At 41.2% G+C, this 20,459-nt stretch overlaps 1 pseudogene; it reads right to left on the bottom strand.

The window, feature by feature from the left end:
* Window positions 1–20,212, bottom strand: part of LOC117038459 (ribosome biogenesis protein NSA2 homolog) — a 192,980-nt pseudogene extending 172,768 nt beyond the window's left edge.
* Window positions 20,213–20,459: the final 247 nt, after the last annotated feature.

Raw genomic sequence — 20,459 nt, 5'->3', positions numbered from 1 at the left:
AGAGTGTCACGATGGAGAGAAGGCTGGCAGAGGAAATGCAAGGAGGCAAGAAAAGGAAAAACACGGCTGGCGCTGAGGGCAGTCTGACATCTACCCACCTGCTCCTTTTTCACACAGTTCTAGTCCAGACTGTCCACTGCTCTCCTGGTGCTTCTGGCTGGGAAGAGGGTTCCCACCTTTTCTCTCTGCATCTGATGTTCCCAGCCTCGGCAAGCAGGCTCAGCTTTACCTCTGCCATCTCATTTCTTCTTCACAATGACTGAGGGAGGTCAAGATGCTCATACCTTTCGGAAAGATAAGGCAACAGAGGCTCAGAGAAGTTTGACAGACTGTCAAAGACCACACTACCCGGAAAGGTCAGAGCTGGGATGTGAACACACGTTTCCAGACTAGAAGACCAGCCTCGTGGTTTCTCCATCACACACACACTGCAGCACCTATGGTACACTCTGGGAGGCCATGCTATGGGGACTCACCTAAGTGTGTCCTTCCAGAGTGCAGCCCAGGTCTCACACTGGTTTTTATAACATATTGCATACAGCTAAGGCTGGTCAAGACCCTCACCATCTTTCCAGAGTAAGCAGTAAAGATGTCTGGATCTGCAAGCGCCACTTAGCAACAGCTGGTTGTGGGGACCTTAGTGCAGGAAAGCCCTGCTTGCCTGAATTTGCCTTTCTCTCAAGCCCCAAGAAATATGAAGCGAGAGAGGAGGAACCTTCTGTATGTATAGGTTTCCAGGGGTTGCAGGATTAATAACCATGGACTCCTCTGAACCTCAAAGACTCAAGCCCATCCTGTTGTTTGAGGTGATTTAGGCCACGGAGTGGGCAAAAGGGAAATCTCTTTAAAGCTATCAAGCAAATCCAAGATGGAAAAACCAATATTGTTGAGATGTAAATTCTCTCAAATTAATCTATAGAATCAACGTGATCACAGTCAACATCCAAACAGGCTTTTGTTTTTCTAATAGGATTTGACAAGCTGGTTCTAAAATATTTACAGAAAGCAAAGAACCTAGAACGGCCCAAACAATTCTGACGAAGAATCAAGCTGGAGGACTCCACAGTAGCTGATTTCAAGATGCACTATAAAGCTACAGGACCTAAGACTGCATAGTTCTGAATAAGGATGGATGTATATGTCAATGAAACAGAACGGAGAGTCATGAAATAGACTCACACATGTCTGATTTATTTTCAACAGAGATGGCAATTTGATAAATGAAAGGAAAGTCTTTTTAACAGGCTATGCTAGAACAACTAAAACTGAAAGAAAAAGAATGTTGATCCTTACTGCATACCATACAGAAAAATCAACTGCAAATGGACCATAAACCTAAATAAGAAAGCTTAAACTATGGAATTTTAGAAACATTCATAGGAGAAAAACTTTACAACCTTGGACTATGCAAATATTTCTTAGATAGTACACAAAAAAGTAAACCATTTAAGAAATAATATGAAAAATGTATTAACATTTAAAACTTTTGTTCTTTGACAAATATTAAGAAAAGACAAGTCTCAGGCCAGAAAAAAGAAATTATTTCTAATACATTTATCTGACAAAGAACTTGTATCCAAAATACATAAAGAACTCTTCCAACTTAATAATAAAACAGCCCAATAATAATAAAAAAGAAAAAATTGGTAAAAGATTTCACAGACCCCTCACTAAAGTGAGTAAGTGAATGTCCAATAAGCACATGAAAGATGCTCAGCATCCTTAGTTCATTAGAAAAGTGTAAATTAAAAGTAAAGCGAGATGCTCTTACACACTCATGCTAATGGCTAAAATTAAAAAGACTGACAATAACAAGTGCTGGCGAGGATCTGGATCAACAAGCTCAATATAATGCTGGTAGGACTGTAAAATGGTATAACTACTTTGGAAAAGTTTGACAGTTTCTTATGAAGTTAAACATAGACTAACCATATGCGATACCAATTCCACATTTGGACATTTACTCAAGTAAAATGAAAACATACGTTTGCACAAAGACTTGTACGTGGATCTCATGGTAGCTTTATTCATACGAGCTCTAAACAGGAAGTGTCAAAAAATAGGTGAAGAATAAACAAATTATGGTAAACCTATGCAACAGACTCAGAAATAAACATAAGTGAGGTAATGGCGTATATGACAATATGGGTGAATCTTGCCACATTCTGCTGTGTGGCATAAGCCAGACACAAAACTGTAAAACTAGGTATTTGCCTAGTTCTCTGGTAAAAATCCATTTATGTGACATTCTAAAGACTAATGTAAGGGACGGAAAGCAGATCAGGGTTGTTTAGCACCAGGGATTGGCAGTGAAGAGGCACAAGGGAACCTTTTGGGGTAAGAGAAATATTTTATATCTTGATTGGGGTTGTGGATACACAGATACATACATTTGGTTGTGGATATGTGTGTGTGACTATATCTAGATCTAAATCTAGATTTGTATTTCATACTCCTCAAACTGAACATTTGGAATGAGTCCATTTTATAGTATGTAACTTATACCTCGATTAAATTGCTGTAAAAAGGCAACATATATCAATCTTCTCTCACCTTCCTTCCTAATACCCATACTGGCTCCACTGCACTTAGAATAAAGTCCAAACTCCTTACATGTTCGACCAGGTGCTGCATGCTCTTGTGTCGTCTCTCATCACTGTCTTTCAGGCACAGTGATCTGCTGTCTTTCCTACCTTGGGCCTTCCCACAGGTACCCCCTTCTGCCCGAAATGCACTCTGCTCAGCTCCATACCCCCTGCCTACCGGCCCCACCCCAACAGTTTCCTGTCAGCCTTCACTTCCTGTGAGTGGCCTTCCTTCACACCCCAGTTTAAATGAGGTCCCCTTATTATCTTGGCTCACGACACTCTTCTACTCCTTAGTCCTTATCACAGTGTGGACGTGTGAATTAACGTGGTGTCCACTTCTTAAATGTTTTATCCACCCTGGACTGTAAGATCAAAATAGAACCTTGTCTGCTCTGTTCACTGCTGAATCCCCAGCATCTAACAAAGTCCCTGGCACATAGCAGATGTTCAATAAATATTTGATGCATAAATTGATAGATCAATGAATCAGCACTTTTTCCTCAGGGAGGAAGTCATTTGAGATGAATGAACCATAGTGAGTACAACATGCTGTAGAATAAAGGATCAGTCTTGGGTATTGAGTCCTGGCTCTCTCATTAATTCACAGACCAGACTTGATTCAGTAGGTCTGGGTTGGGGCCCAGAAATCCTAACATTCAACAAGGGCCCCAGGGAAATTCTGATACTTAAGATGTATGAGAATAACTAGGCAAGCCAGCGTACACATATTCGTATAAACACAAGCCAACCCATATGTAGAGATCTTTTTCCTTGTATTATTTTTATTATTTTTTAAAGTTTTCAATTATAGTTGACATTCAATATTATATTAGTTTTAGGTGTACCACATAGTAGTTAAACATTTATATAACTTACAACGTGATCTCCCAGATAAATCTACTACCCACTTGGCACTATACATGGTTATTGCAATATTATTGACTACATACCCTACACTGTACTTTACATCCCTGTGACTATTTTGCAACTGCCAGTTTGTACTTCTTAATCCCTTCACCTTTTTCACCCAGCCCCTCAGCCCCCCTCCCATCTAACAACCATCAGTTTGTTCTCTGCACCTATGAGTCTGTTTCTGTTTTGTTTGTTCATTTATTTTGTTTTTGAGAGTCCACAAGTAAGTGAAATCATATGGTATTTGTCTTTCTCTGTCTGACTTATTTCACTTAGCACAACACTTTCTACATCCATCCATGTTGTCGTAAATAGTAATATTTCATTCTTTTTTGTGGCGGGGTAATATTCCATTCTATATATGTACCACATCTTCTTTATCCAATCGTCTATTGATGGACACTTAGGTTGCTTCCATATCTTGGCTATTGTGCATAATGCTGCAATGAAACATAGGGCTGCATATATATTTTCAAATTAGTATTTTGGATTTCTTCAGATAAATACCCAGAAGTGGAATCATTGGGTCAGATTTTTGAGTGATTGTTTCAAAAAGTGGGATCCTCTTTTATTCATTTATCTGCATTGTGGTTTTTCTCACTCAACAATCCCTTGTAGAAATCCCTCCAAGTCGATTGGTTTAGAGGAAATATCACTTCTTTTTTCTTTATTAATAGATACATAATAAGATATGGAGTATGTGGTAGTCCTTAGAGCTACTCACCAATATATTTTGTTTCTTTACCTTCCAGGCACATGGTAGGAGTTCAATTCCTGGGTCACCTGTGATGGAATGAGGCCTCTGAGTACTTTTAGCCATTGCATTATAACTTCTTGTCTGAAGCATAGGCATCATATGGTAGATACTCCAGAACTCTGTTTCCCTCTGACACAGCAGCACCAAAATTCAAGGTGGTGGTTGCTACATCGGCCTGGGTCCCTGAATGTCTCTGAGGAGCAGAGTCCCTTACTGGCTTGAACTGAACATATGACTGAGCAAGAAACCCATTTTTATTGTTTTAGGCCACTGTGATTCTGGAATTGTTTATCCTACATCAGTACCCAGCCTAGTCTAACGGAAATTGTACCAGAATTTATTCAACCACTCTCTATGGATAGATGCTCACTTTGTACTTTGTATTTTAGCCACTGACAATAATACTTGAACAAACAACTTTTTAATCTATTCTTACGCACTGGTTTGAGTATATACAAGTACAGACAAATATGGAAGTATACATAATAGGTTAAAATGGGTTACACATTTTTTGTGGAGGAGGGTTTGTGGCTGAGGCCTGTTAGTATGAAAGGGGTTGGAGAGAAGGAGGAGGAACTAAGCATTCAAAACAGGGAAAACCTGCTAATTCATATGGAAAAATAGGTACGATATGATCTCTTATTTCGTAATTCTGTGAAAATACAAATCCACATCTCTACCTAGTTCTACATAAGCATATCCATATCCATCATATATGAAATTTTAAAAACTTAAATTTCTGAGTAATTTAAAAATAGAAAGCTACCAGACCATTTAAGACCCTAATGAAAATGCAAGTGTTATTTGGGATGATCAAATACCAGAGGATTATCAACCAGTTATTTATACTTCCACTCAGGTTACATTAAGAGATTTGTAGCTGCATGCTGACTGAAGGAGTAAGGACACCAGGCAGCCTTGCTTTGATGTGCTGGAGGAAGAAGGAGGAGGAAAGGCTGGAATGCCCTTTGCTGATGGGCCAAAGGGAGGACTTCAGTGAGTAAGGAGCAGTGGGAGAGCATTGGGAAGGCAGGTGAGGGCTCCTGATTTGAAGGGGAGGGTGTGTAGGCAAAGCTAGTAGGTAAAATATACTTGTGAGATCATCTGGTCTAGTTTAATTTTATAAAAAGGAGTTATTTTCCTTTCAGATTATCCCCAGTGACTAGCACCGTGCCTGCCCTGTCAGAGTAAGAACCCCCAAAGCATTTGGTGATGAGAGAGAAAGAGAGAGAGAGAGAGAGAGAGAGAGAGAGAGAGAGAGAGAGAGAGAGAGAACAAACAAGGACGTACTTTGTTACATAGCTTATCAGTTGCAGAACGAGGGGTAAGATCCAGCTGGAGGCTCATTGTAGCCCGGTTTTTCCAAGAGTACTTCAAGGAGATAGACAAGGAGACAAGAAGGAGGGAAGGGAAGAGAGATTATCTATCTATCTATCATCTATCTCTTTCTTCTGAACCCCATCCCGTCTCCCAGGAGTGGAGATGTATCTGATGTGGGGAAAAGACACCAGCTGGCCCTTATTCTGTGGTCCAGGTTGTATAGTGCAAAGGACTTCCCACCCCTATGAACTCTACATAAGACCCTCTACCATCAGGAATCTCCCCATTCACTGCTCGTGAGTACTAGTGTTTGGCAGTCATGCTGCCCACCAGCTCCTTCTGTCTCAGTGGTCACTTCTGCCAGGTCCTACAGACTGATTGTGTCAAGTGCCCAATGGGATCTGGCATAGTCACCCAATCCTCTCTTGACTCCGCTCTCTTACGGAGATTGGCCTATAATTCCAACAAAACTGATGGTAAATAGGTAAGTGAGGAAGTAACTTTACTGTCTGTGGTCTCTGCTCTCACTTTCCACATGTATTTTCCCCTAAAATAGATGCTTAGTCTTAGGTGCCCAGAGCTATCTTCTTCTCTACAGTTGACCACACCCTGAAGATAATATCTCCTGGATTGGCCATGCTAACTCCTTAAGAAATGCAGAAAATGGACGAAGCATTCAAAAGAGGATTTAACAGAGGATCTGATAAACTCATTTACACCAAGGTGTTAGGGTCTGATAACCCCTTAATGTGCTGTCTTTCCCAGCAGACTTGCATTGTTATAGAGCACAGAGAAAGTAAGTTGTTATGCATCAGCTGATAAGGCAGTGGACTCTTGCTCAATTTTCTGAATATGAATGTGTTTGATGTAAGTGGATCACAAAACCAGGTGGTTAAGTGTTAGATGACTTGGGATGTGGTAAGTATAGAGAGGATACAGGCTATTAAGAATTAAGTTTGAATTATGTATCAAATGGGATGCTTTTAACTGAAAATAATAGACTACACAAAAATGTGACTGAAAGATTGAAGAAATTTTATTAAATTCTATAACAAGAATTCCAGAGTTTGGTTAATTTGGCTGCTGGAAATGTCTCTTTTTTCTTTTGTACTCCATATGATTGCAAGAGGGTTGTAGCTAGTCTATGTGAGGTGCAAATATGACAGTCAACGAAACTGAAGGAAAGACCTCTCTTCTCATTCCCCATGCACCTTTTTTTGGTAGGGAGCAAAAACCTTTACAGAAGCCCTTTGTATTAATCAGCATAGGCTTACTGCTACAACAAATACCACCAAAATTCGAATGGCCTAACGCAGTGAAGGTTTATTTCTTGCTCATGCCATAGTCTGATTCAAGTTGTCTGGGTTTGGAGAGGATGTCTACTCCATGCAGACACTCAGGGACCCAGGCTTCTTCCATCTAGGGGCTTGAGTATCGTCTAGGGCCTCAGAACAATCTGCTGGATCCTCTGCTTCTGGCCTGTGGAGGGGAGGAGAGACCGTATGGAGAAGTTGCAGAAAGTGGCATACCTCATTTCTACCCACATTACATAGTGAAAACCCGCTACATGACCTCACCCACATGGAAAGGTCTGGGGAATGTAGTTTCATTGTACCATGAAGAAGAGAATGTGGATATTGGCGAGTACCAACATTCTCTGCCACACACCCCATCAGATATCCTCTTGGTTCGTATTGGCCAGGAGTGGGTCACATGCTCATGACTAAACCACCCACTGTCAAGGGGAATGACAACGATCAGATTGGCTTATGTGGTGCATAGACCTTCGGTGACCCCAACAATCCCCACCTTCTGGAATTCATGCCCTGCCTTGGATAATCCTCTCCAAGGTGGATGGGGTGTGTGACTTTCTTCTAACCAATAGAATATGGCAAAGGTATGTGACATCACTGTTATATGGCAAAGGTGATGGACCATCATTTTTATAATTACATTATATCACATTATAAGACTGTCTCTAGAGATTCTCCTTGCTGGCTTGATGAAGTAAGCTGCCATGTTGAGGAAAACACATGACAATGATCTATGGACAGCCTTCAGGAGCCAAGTGTGGCCTTGGGACAAATGTCAACAAGGAACTGAAGCCCTATATTCTCCAGTCAGAAGGACCTGAATGCTGCCAAGAACCTGAATAAGCTTGGGAGACTTTTCTCCAGTCGGACAGCCCGATGAGCGTGAAGCCGGGCAGACGTCGTGATGGCAAACTTGTGAGACCCAGAACAGAGGACCGAGGTAAGCTGTGCCCAGATTCCTGACCCACTGAAACAGTATTAACATAAACAGGTATTATTTGAAACCACTAGGTTTGTGGTAATTTCTTGTATAGCAGTAGAATACTAACACAGTTTAGCTCAATCATGGTTAACCACCAGAAGCAGAGGGAAGACAACTTATCAGATCCACGGGAGAATGAAGACCCAATTAAAATCAGGCTATTTCAGGAAGAACTATGGGATGCCTGGCTGTCAATACACTGTGGACAGTGTTTGCCATGGACTACACTCCGCAAAAAAGGATTACGCCATTCAGCGGCAAAGCCCCACGTTACAGGAGTCTCTGGAGCAAGCATATAGATGTAGGCTCTTATATACAGCATTTTAATTTTAACACAAGTAGATATAAGTTGCTTAGAAAATGAATATTATGAAGTTGTAATTGGGTAGTGTAAGACAGTAGATATCAGTGTTTGTTAGGTCCCAGGGCTTTTTGAGTATCTGATGAAATTCTCAGAAAAGATGTACTTGAATATCTACACGTAAAATTCTGCACACAATTTTGGGAGATGAAGAGATCCCTTGAGGCCTATCTAGAAGCCTCCAGGTAAGAAACGTACTATACGGCGCTGAGTGACCAGGACTTCTGGGTCACATAGGAATGAGAAAGTGACATCAGATGACAGAGTTGTACAGAATAAGAAAATGTTCTTAGCAAACCTCCGCTTGTTTTTACATGACATAAACATTTTCAGAGTGTGACCCAGGGCTCATCTAAAAGACTTGGGACTGGGAAGAACAGAGAGAGCATCTAAGGCTACAGGGCTGACGGGCAGAGATGAAGACAGAACCTTCTGGATTAGTCTAAACCAGGAAACTGCTTGAGAGAAATACAGAACAGCCAGAAGAGTCAGGGATCCTGAACAGAGGAAGGCATATGACAGCACCAGAAAGAGGAGAAGATGCAAAAGTAGAAAAGCAAGGACTGGAGGAACAACAGATACACCTTCCAGGTAGCTGAGGGTTTTGCCATCTCTACTTGTCCTGTCACCTGTCCTGGGACAAGAAAGTGGCAATAAAAAGGACAAGTAGAAGCTGTGTTTCTAAGGAGTGTTTGACGTCTGTACGAGAATTGTTTAACTTTATTTTCAATTCAGTGGTAATACAAAAAAATTAATATAAGCATTTTCTGGATCATCTAGATAACTACATGTAACCAACTGCTGAATTCATTGCCCACATTTGCCTTTGCACTGCGATTTTGTCAGTAACAATTAGCACTACAATAATTGATGTGGCCTCGTGAGAAAAGAACAGAGGGAAAATTACAACGTCAATGGCACGCTCCTGCCAAGTGAAAAACCAAATGACTTCATGGCTGCTGGTATATTAGTAGGAGAATAAAATTGTCACATGGCACACGGAAGCAGAAGCAGGCCAAAGTCAAAGGACCTGTCAGATGTATTTATGTCCTTGGGGGGTGACTCAGTTTTAGCAAGCAATATCGACTGCAACATTGAATTAATTCTGTAAATTTGAAGTGTTTGCATTCTGTAATTTTCTTTGTATTTAATCTGCAAATTCATTTTGGTTTGGTGGCAGCCATCAGGACTGCTTACAGATGCTCAGTTCTTCTCTCTTCCTGGACACATGGCAGGATGGCACTTTGGGGTCCCTTCTGTTGAGTAGGACACGTGATTAGTTCTGGCCTGTGAATTGTGAGTGCGGAGTGCTGGAGCCACCACATTTTATAGCCGTGTGGTTTTCTCCAGGGCTCTCTTTGCCCCTAGCAGCATTTGGAATTGGGCTAAGTATCAACCAGGGCACTGCCCCAGTTTCTCTCTGGGAGGCAGAACTGTGGGGACTGGATCCGGGGTCTCCCGAACCACCTAACTTCTGTGTGGGTTTGGCCGATGGAAAGTTCTGGCAGGAGACCAGAGAGCAGGAAAAGAACGAGGTCGGACTATGAAGTTCCCTGGCTCTTTCTTTGTCAGATCACCCTAAATTGGCAGCCTGACTCTTGTTGCAACTTTCTAAGTTCTGGTCACTGCTTGCCCACCTTGTTCCTACAGGGTAAGTGTGACTAGTTGCTATTAGGCCTCAGGTACTGCATGCTAACTCCCTAGTTTCCTTAACCCCTGGTTATGCCCCTGTAAACAGTACAAATAAATAGCAGATAAAACGCTCCTCAAATTCCTCAGCTTGGGTGTGCTTTTGTTTCTTGCCAGTACTTGACTGGTGCAGAACAGCGACTGCTGGGCTGGGTCAGCTCCCCACTTATCTGTGGTTTCACGGAGGGGGAGAAAAAAAAAATCAATCTTTGTTGTTTATTGCCACTGGGATTTTGGCATTTTTGTTATCATAGCCTACGTGTTTTATGATTATTTAAAAGGTTAAGTATAATAAATTAATATCTAGTTTTATGCTTGTATCTTAAAACTGTAAGTTATCACTGGAGCGGATCCACAGTAAATTTTGTTTCCTTAAAAGAGGCTGCATATCTGTCATGATGAGAAATGCTGGTAACGGGTAAAGATAGGGAAGCCAGACCGTCTCGAGTTGGTGCTCTGGTGCTGCGATGTACTTTAGACAATGTTTGTAAGCCATAGTTTTCACCTCTGTTAAAGTAAGATAGCAGATGTACCTCAACATTGTACGGCTTAGGCCATTCAGGTAAAAGGCTAAGCAGATGGCTCCACATCTAGCATTTGCTCTACAAACAATGGTTAATATGAGCTCATTAATAATAGCTACAATAAACTGTTAGCAACAGTAACCCGTGGGATTAGATTCTAGAGAAGAAATATGGAGGATAACTGGGGAGGGGGTGAGAGAGAAGAAGGAGTAGGCCAGGTAAAGAAGGGGTTACTAGTGGAAATGGGAAACAGGACACACGGAGCTGCCCCCACTTCCCAAGTCCGGAGGCAGGGGAGACCTTTGGAGGAACCAGCCGGTGGCCTGTGGTTAGGCCAGAGATGGAAACTGAAGTCCACCCCACACAGAGCTGATTGACTGAGGCACAAAACTAGGAAGTTGCTAGAGTATCTCCGAGGAGGTAGAAGCATGGGTGTAGAGGTGAGACGGGCCTCCCATTTTCCACTTTCATCCCCGTGTCTTTGATCCAAGAACTCCAAAAAAAGCAGCATTGCAATGATCGTACAGTAGGCCATCCAGGGCCCGCGTGCCTGCCTTTGTTAAAACCTGATAGAGACTGAGAGAGCTCAGAGGCAGGCCTGGTCAGGAGGCACAGCCAGCATCTTGGTCCTTCTCAGCTTCGGGATGGTCATGTCTGTCAGGTGGGATGGTGAGCAACCTGAGGGCAGCCGTAGGAGAACCAGCCAATCATCACGGAGCTCAGTCTTTCTCTCTGACCTCTCTGTCCTCCCAGGCTTAGGCGCGGGCTGTTCCCTCCAGGCTGAGCCAGCTGGAGTGAGAGGAGATACTGGTCAGCATTCCTCGAAATCCTGCACCCCTCGCATCAGTCACACTAATAAAGTGTACCCGTTGCTGTATGCTGAGGGCACTCACAGCCATTTGTATTACTAATAGGACGGTAATAATAATAAAATACTTTTGTAGCACTCTTGTCCAGCGTAAGCTGGAAACAGGAAATGGTAGAATCAATCAGCAAACGGGTTCACCCCTCTGTTCTTTGCTCTCAGCGCTTTACCCCCCACACCCTGTGTACGTACACCACATCCCATACACACTCCCCCTGATCCAAACACATGGTGCTCTTGCTTCACGGTTACAGCTCACATTGGCCAAATGGGAAGTCCACACGGCACAATGTCTACGTTAAATCTTCTCAACAACATTGTGAGATCGTTGTCATTTCCCCCAATCCCTCCCAAGGCTGCTGTGCCTCAGGGAGATTAAAGAAATTACTGAAATTATCAGAGAATAAGGAAGTGCTGATGCTGGGACCCCACAGTGGTCCCAGGGGAACAGGGAAGGAAGCCAGAACCCGGGACGCCAGGCCAGGCCTGGTCAATGTCTGCCTATAGTGCTGTAGGGAGTGACCATCTGTAGGGAGTGTCTACCTACAGGGAGTGACCACCTATATGGAGCCAAGTCTAAGAAGCTGTGGCCAGAAAGCAGAGCCAGGGCCCAACCAAAGTTGGAGGGACATATAAGTAGGCCCAGCTGGAAGAAAAGGTGCATTTGAAAAGCTAAAGCAAAAAGGAAACGAGTTAAGCAAACACTAAGGAGATCCAGGACTAACAGAGACCAGGGGGGAGCTGAAGGCCAAATTAATATTGATGCTTTCTTGTTGGGATGGGGCTGGTTCTTAAAGAACACGATGTCCCTGGACATTTTGACTCTAAATCCACGCCATTCCTGTATCCCGATATTCTTGTTCTGAGATTGATGTGCACACAGAATTTTGTTTCTGTGTGTTTGCAGATGTGTGGTCTTTTGGGCAGGTAGTTTATAGCTTTCATCAGATTCCCAAAGGGTCCTCTCCCATCTAAGCAACTGAACTGCCTCCACTGTGTGCCCTGGGCCCCTGCTCTGGGCCCCTTGCCTCTGAGGTTTAATGTCCTGCCCAATCCCTTCTACTCTCAGAGGGTTCTCCATGATCTGCCCTCCTAGCTCATCCTCGATGAATTGATGAATTTATTGATTAATTGATCGATAGAGAAGCCCTTTGGCCATTAAACCAGTACATCACAATAAATATAGAAAATACATAAGGCATCATCTCACCCCATAGATCTTAAGATCTGGGCTTAGGGACCACACATTGCATGCGTTGCTGAGAGCAAAAGAGAGAGTAAAAGTCAGCTGCAGAGAAGTTGCCTGGCAGAAAAGGAAAGATGAGTAAGGTGTGGGTTCTTTGGCTGTGGTGTAGGGGAAAGAACCGTGGCCTTGGGGGCAGTTGATCTGGGTTTAAGTCCTAACTACCACCTATCATACTTTCGGTTGAGTTCTTAACATCTCTCATGTGTAAAATCAGGAAGAGTAACACCCCTTTGGTGGGTGTTGTTATCATTACTTGGGGAGATTAAATTGACGCAGGTGGAAGCACCTAGCTCAGGGCTGACAGTTCAGGGATGTTCCGTAATCACCAGGATCTGAGCTACACAGGTATTGACTTAAAAAAAAAGTATGTGTATGTGTGTATATATATACACACATATATATGTATATACGTATATATACATATATATGTGTGTAGTTTGATTCTGCATACCTATGAACATTTTATAAATTTGAATCAGACTGTGTATTTTTTATCACTCCAAAGTATATTTGTCATGGTCATTTATGTTGATCAAGGGAGCTCTGGTTAATCCATTTTCTCTTATATGACTTACATGACATTACCACACTTTATTTATACCTCTTCTCTTGGTAGTTTGCTTTTTAATTATTTGCTATTATAAATATTTTTGTTAGAAACATCCTCACAGATAAGCAAGAGTTTCTCCATAAGTGGAATTGCTGGCTTATTGGGTAGAAAGCCAAATTGTTTGTCAAGTATCTGTACCAGTTTACACTCTCATCAATAATATATAAAAATTCTCATTGCCTTGCTGATACTTTTGTCAGATTCAAAAGCTTCTTTGTGCCATTTGATGGCACAAAATGATGAATATTTTTTTTAATTAAAGTTTATTTGGGTGACAATTGTTAGCAAAGTTACATAGATTTAAGGTGTACAATTCTGTAATACATTATCTATATATCGTGCTGTGTGTTCACCACCCAGAGTCAGTTCTCCTTCCATCACCATATATTTGATCCCCTTTACCCTCATCTACCACCCTCCTCCCCCCTTACCCTCTGGTAACCACAAAACTATTGTCTATGTCTATGAGTTTTGTTTCTTTTTTCTTGTTCTTTTGTTGTTTTCAGTTTTATATACCACGTATCAGTGAAATCATATGGTTCTCTACTTTTTCTAAAGGTGAATCATTTTGATTTGCATTTCTCTGATGACTAATAAGATACAGTATCCTTATACTTTTTGTGGCTGTATCAGTTTTCTTTTAAGTGAAATGCCTTGTTGTATCTTTGTCTAACTTTCCATTTCTACTTTTTTTGGTCTTTTTCTTATTGATTTCATGAAAGTTATATATATATATATATATATATATATATATATATATATATATATATATATATAACGAATATTAACCCTTTGTCGGTTTGTGTGGCAAATATCTTCTCACAGTTTTGAGTTTGTTTTTATGGTCTTTTTGATGAACAGAGTATCTTAATTGTAATGTAGTCAAACATATCAATTTTTAGTAACTTATGCTTTCTGTGACATGTTTAAGAAAACCCTCCATACCCTGAGGCCAAGAAGGTATTCTTTGATATTTTCTTCAAAACATATAAAGTTTTACCTTGACCCATCTGGATTTGATTTTTTTTTTCTTTTGTTTTTTAGTATGAGGTAACATTTCAATTTAATTTTTTTTACATGAATGACCAAATGCCCCAGTCCAACTTATTCAAAAATCTATTTTTCCCCCACTGATCTGCCAAGCTATCTCTGTAAGATTTCTACTTTCCATGTGTGCATAGATCTGTTTTTGTACTCTCTACTCTGTTCCACTGATATATTAATCTGTACTACCCTGTTTCCCCAAAAATAAGACCCAGCCCAATAATCAGCTCTAATGCGTCTTTTGGAGCAAAAATTAATATAAGACCTGGTATTATATTGTATTATATTATGTTATATTATATTACATTATATTATATTATATAAGACCCTATCTTATAGTAAAATAAGACTGGGTCTTACATTAATTTTTGCTCCAAAAGACACATTAGAGCTGATTGTCTGGCTAGGTCTTATTTTCGGGGAAACACAGTAGCATTAATTAATTAGTATCTTAATTAATTACTATAGATTTAATAACAATTTTTAATATCTAGTAGAGAAAATCCTTGTCCCTTTTTTTCTTTAGGAGTGTCTTATCTATCTTGGCATTTTGCTGTTCCTTATTTATTGTCAAGTTCCAGTTAAAGAATTATTGGAATTTTTATTGAAATTGCACCAAACCCATAGACCAGTTTGAGGACAACTGGAATAATTTTGAAGTTCATTCTTCCAATTTATGAATATAGTATATGTATTTATTTAGGTCTAATTGAATGTCTTTCAATAATGTTTTAAAATTTTCTCTGTAAAGACTTAGATCTCTTTTGGTAGATTCATGAGATAAATAATAACAATGTGACAGTGTAAATCTTTTAGTTTTTCTAAGTCTTTTCTGCTAATATGTGGAAATAAAATTTTAATTTGTATAGTAATCTTTTATCAGGCAACCTTGTTAAATTCTCTTTTTCTAAACATTGATTTTTAGATTCCTTGGGTCTTCTGTGTAGATAATATTGTCCTTGAACAAGGATAACTTTTTTCATATTTTGGATTATCTTTCAACAACACAGATTATTTTCCCTCTTCCACATTCTCCCCTGTACCACAGGAGTTAGGAGCCTAGAAAGTATCATTTATCATTTATCAGATTCTCTACTAGCAGACTTTTCAACTAGGTTTCACCATTGAGAGATACTTATGTAAGGTTTGGAAGGTGTAAGAGAGGCTGAAACCAAATCAATATTCTTCCAATAACAGCAGGTTTGCGTATGAGCTTTGGCAGAGTAAGATTTTGTATGGGCCTCCTACAACTCGCTCACCTCAGGGCGAGAGGCAATAACTGCCTGGATTTCCTGCAACTTCCTGATTCCCTGATACCTATTTACCTACACTGAGGTCGAATGACAACCTTCCTTGACTTTCATTCCTCTAGCCCCTCCTGTATTTTCAGCACTTAAATGCCTTCATGCCTGAAATGCCTCGAGTGGTTTTTATTGATCAAATTCTGACTGATTGCATTATTTTGTATCAGAAATGGTTCCAGGAAACAGATCTTGAATAATAGGAATCTTGAATTAATTTTGTGATCTCATTATACCAAAAAGCAGTGATAATTTTTCTAGTGGTAGAAAATGGGATGCTGGTAGTTTACGGCCTGAAGTGGCAACGGGATTGATTATAAAATTTATCACCTAAAATTCTTGAAATGAATTACTATGTAAAGCAAGGCTATGAAAGACCAAGTAGCTGGCTACTGCGATAGACATTGATACTAAATGAGAGTGTCAAGGACAGTGGAGTAGCCTATACCTTCCCTGGAAAACTTAGAAAATGAAAAGTACAAGCTTAGTCCTTTAAATTTTCACTCAAGCTAATGTCAGGACTCCAGACGTTTTTATAATTGCACTGAAATAATATCTTATCAACCATAGCTGTCTAACCAAGGTACCTAAACATCAGCTGCAAATCTTGATCTTGTAGGTTACAACACAAATTGAATTCAGGGCTCTCCAAGATCTCTTATGTAAAAGTGAGGACACTGATTGAGAAAGAATGGGACCTGAGAATTGGAAATGGTCCATTTGGATAAATTTAATTTTTGGTCAATTTGGATAAATTTAAGTAAAATGATGTTTCCTCCCTAAAACAATTCTACTTGCTCACAGAAGCAGCCTGTCTTTCTCTATCCCAAACTGGTAGACTATCCTTGCTTAAAAAACCAGGTAAAGATCTCACCTGAAGCAGTTACCTTGCATGGGGATATTGATTTTCCTCAAGATTCCCCCCACCATTGCCTTCAGAATTCAGGGAGTGAGTATATATTGTTCTCTTTCATACTAAAAGAATTGCAAGATTAGGCTAATTCATATCAAAAGAAATCAGAGTAACACGTGTGAAAATAAATTCTAGGAGTGCTAGATGAGGGGAAAAAAAACAATGTAGGATTGGGTCAGATTTATTAATAGGAGGGCATTTAATGGCGATTCCTGCTTTGGTGTGTTAGTTAGAACAGCTGGGCATGATTTTAACAGGGTGCTCGGTAGGTTGACCACAACTAAAGGAATGAGCCAGGACTTCTCTGGTATAAGGTAGTGGCTTTATCACATGTGACACTCATTCAGTCTCCTTCTGCTATCTCTCTGGAGGGCTCAAAAGACACTTTCTTCACAAAACAAACAAATAAAATTGAGAAACAGATTGGTGAAGGTGGTGCCAGCCTCTTTGGCAAGTTCTCTAGTACCTGTCGTCTATAGAAAGGTTTGATGCTGGTAGGCACATCCCTAGCTTCAGTGGAAATGATAACATCTTGGAGTGGTAGAGATAGAGTGGCAGCTCTTAATTAATGAAGACACAACGGGCATGTTTACGTTTAAAAAAAAAAAAAAGTAACAAGAACCCAATGGTAGTAGTATGCTAAACCCATAGGAGTCTTTGGTGAAAACTAATGCATTATGATTTTTCTAGTCCTGAAAGAGATGATTTATTTTATATGGACAATTGAACAAATTCCAAGCCTTGTGAACCAAATCCAGACGCTAAAAAACATGGCTTTTACCCAATTCCAAGCACGGAGACAGTTTACAGACTCAGAGCTGCTTGGTGAAAGGCAAGACCAGGTGTCCCTAAGCAAAGACTCTCCATCCCTGCTACCATCTTTGGACTTAAACTTCATCCAGATACCTAAAGCTGGCTCCATGGTGCCTTGTGTACAGAGGAAAGGGAGCTATCCAGACATTGGGAGGATTACTAGATATTCACTAAGAGCAGACAATGGTCCCTAGAAAACCCAGACATCACTATCGCGCACCAATAAACATGAGGCCATGAGTTCAGAGGATCTACCATGTCACCCCCACAGTGAGTCTAACCTGTCTTTAATCGAGAGCGCTGAATCCTAACCGTTAGACCACCAGGGAAGTGAGAATGGAGGGTAAGATCCCTCAGGGTCTTGGCTCATGTGGAGATTTCTAATTCAACTCCCCGTCACCCCTTGTATGGGTACAGATTGTGTCTCTTGCTCCTGTACACCTGTGGAAATAAAGCCCCAAGTCAGTGGGGACTGGCAGAAGCCAAGGATGGTCACTGACTTCTGCATGGTCCACATCTCCAGATTTGTGTTTTCACTTTAGTTTTTGCCTTCAAAGGTCATCACTTACTTTCTTGACAACTCAGTGTATATATTTAAAAATGTGGTTTATTTTCTCAATGTTATCACCACATCTGGGTATTGTGTAAGAGGGGTGTTTTGTTACCTAGCTTGCCATGTGGATGGAAACAAAATTCTTTATTACAGTATGAACAGCACTTAGTATATTTGATTTTGTGCTATAAGTAGATACATAGTTGGCCCTTGAACAGCACAGGTTTGAACTACATGGGTCCACTTAAACACAGATTTTTGTCAATAAATGTCTGTACTGTTTTCAACCCCTGATTGGGAATCCCAGAATGCAGAGAGATGACTGTATGCAGTGACTTACGCCTGTCATACAGGGTGTCAGGTAGGGTCTCAACTCTCGCTCCCCACATAAGAACGCAGGATATGGTGAAGCCAAAAAGGAACACCCATGGAGCCATAGATAGGGGAGTCACACCACTACATTCTCGCCGGTGGCTGGGCCGGAGACACAGGAAGCAGGAGCCATACGATCCGCAACCTACCGTCCACCTCTCTCTGCCAACCAACCTCACTTGCTAGCTGCAATCCGCCATGCCAACTGCAATCTGCTCTTGCCAGCCCACCTACCATCTTCTTGCTAGCCCCCATTTGCTGCTAGCGTAGCCACGGCAGTTATATTAGTGGCCAATGGCTCACTGGTTACAGCTGACGGCCAACTAGCCACAGCTGATGGCCATCCAATCAGAGTTGATGGCCATTTACTACCTGAGTCAGCAACTTTCCACGTGAGGCCGAGAACCTGGAAACTGCACTCCTGGCTCTGTCCCCACAATGACATTTTATATGGGAGACTTGAGCATCCCCTGGTTTTGGTATCCATGATCCTGTAACCAATCACTCGTGACACTGAAGGACAACTGGTATAGTTAAGTTTTTGGCGAGTCAAACGTCTATTGCATGAAGGATCAGCACCTGTAACCTCCATGTTGTTCAAGATATATATATATATATATATATATATATATATATATATATATATATATATATTCCCCCCCTTCCCTTCTACTAAATCCTAAGTTCCTTGCAAGTCAGTGACCACCTTATTGACCTTTGCATGAGCTCAGTTCAACAAACGTATAATAAATTCTTATTTCATGCTATACATTGTCCTGGGTGCTAGGGAGAAACCTGGGGTTCTTGTATTTGATATTTAGATAAGAATGACTTTCCAACCAGCGCCCTCTTTTCTAGTTAGATCAGTTTTTACAGGGCACTAAAACATCCTGTACTCATCCATCCTCACTGCCTCTGCTGTTTTCTCTACCTGGAATACCTTTTTCTTCACCCTTTTCCTAGTCTATTCCTACCTGCTTTTGAAGGCCATTAAGACCCACCATGTTCATGATTCTTACTCTTTATTAAATAATAGAGAAGCTCTGTCCCCTTTCTGCCTTTCAATATGCTGTTTGTGCTTATCAATTTAACATTTGAGTAATTATTTCCTTTTGTGGTTTAATATTGCCAACCTCCCCCTTTCCAATGCCAGGCTAGATTTCAAGCTCCCTGAAGATGAAGAATGAATGGTATACCTCTCTTGTATTTTCCACAGCTCATTGCACAAGCACTGGCTACATGAAAGTGCTCAATAAATATTAAATAATTGAAAAGGAACTCAATAAACAACGATTGCTTAATTGATCAGTTCCATCAATAAATCTTGCTTTGAACACAGGTAGAGCCGGTGAAGATTCTCAAAAGGCAGCCTGGGTTACTGTAACTCCAGACCGTGGAACGCTCTCTGGAAGTGAGGTCTGATGGGAGAGGGCGGGACAGTTGGCCTGTCCTGACTCCTGCAGGGTCTTAGAGCCACTGCGAGCACAGGTGTTGGGTTCAAATCCTAGTTTCACTATTTCCCAAACATTTGAGCTCAGCAAGCTGTTTAACCTCTCTGCGCCCCGGCTGCTTCACCTGTAAACTGGGAAGACACTGTGGCATCTACCTCTCGTGATCACTGTAACAATGCCATAAGGGTGCTGCATGTAAAGCACTTAGCACCCTGCCGGGTTCATTATAAATGCTCAATAAATGTTCATTGATTTTTAGCTACGGATTCATCCTAAGGAGTGGATTTTAAGAGACACAATGAGGAAACTTTCATTCTATACTGATAATACCCTCCACGTTCGTGTTTTACGAGCATTGCAGCATTTTCATCTCCTAACGTTCTTGTGAGGTAGTTAAGAATTGGAAGCACTTGTACAAATGAGTGAGTGGTAGGGTCGGTTAGAGACTGTCAGTTCCTAGTACGGGATCGACGTCTGTGCAGTGGGATGGGTCCCGGGAAGAAATGGCAGGCATTTGTTTATGTAGCTTATCATTCCACAAATGCACCTTGAGAACCTATTGCGTACCAGGTACCATGCTGGCCACCAGGATTACCATTGTGAATTAGGCACGCAAGGCTTCTGCTTAGCGTCTAAAGATACAGCCAAAGAGTGTGTTCAGCTTTTACACATCGTTGAAGGGGTACTTCCCAGAGCCCCTCACCCAGTCTGCAGGGGAGGGGCTGTCAAGAGAAACTTCCAAGAGGAAGTGACCATTGGGATGAGAGCAAATAGATGAGTTGGAAGTGACATTTTTATCCCCCAGGGCAAATGGCATTTGAGTGGAAGATGGAGAAGGCAGAGTC

The sequence above is a fragment of the Rhinolophus ferrumequinum genome, chromosome 18, assembly GCF_004115265.2.
Source record: "Rhinolophus ferrumequinum isolate MPI-CBG mRhiFer1 chromosome 18, mRhiFer1_v1.p, whole genome shotgun sequence".
Taxonomy (NCBI): Eukaryota; Metazoa; Chordata; class Mammalia; order Chiroptera; family Rhinolophidae; genus Rhinolophus; species Rhinolophus ferrumequinum.
This window is presented reverse-complemented; position numbering and strand designations above follow the sequence as displayed.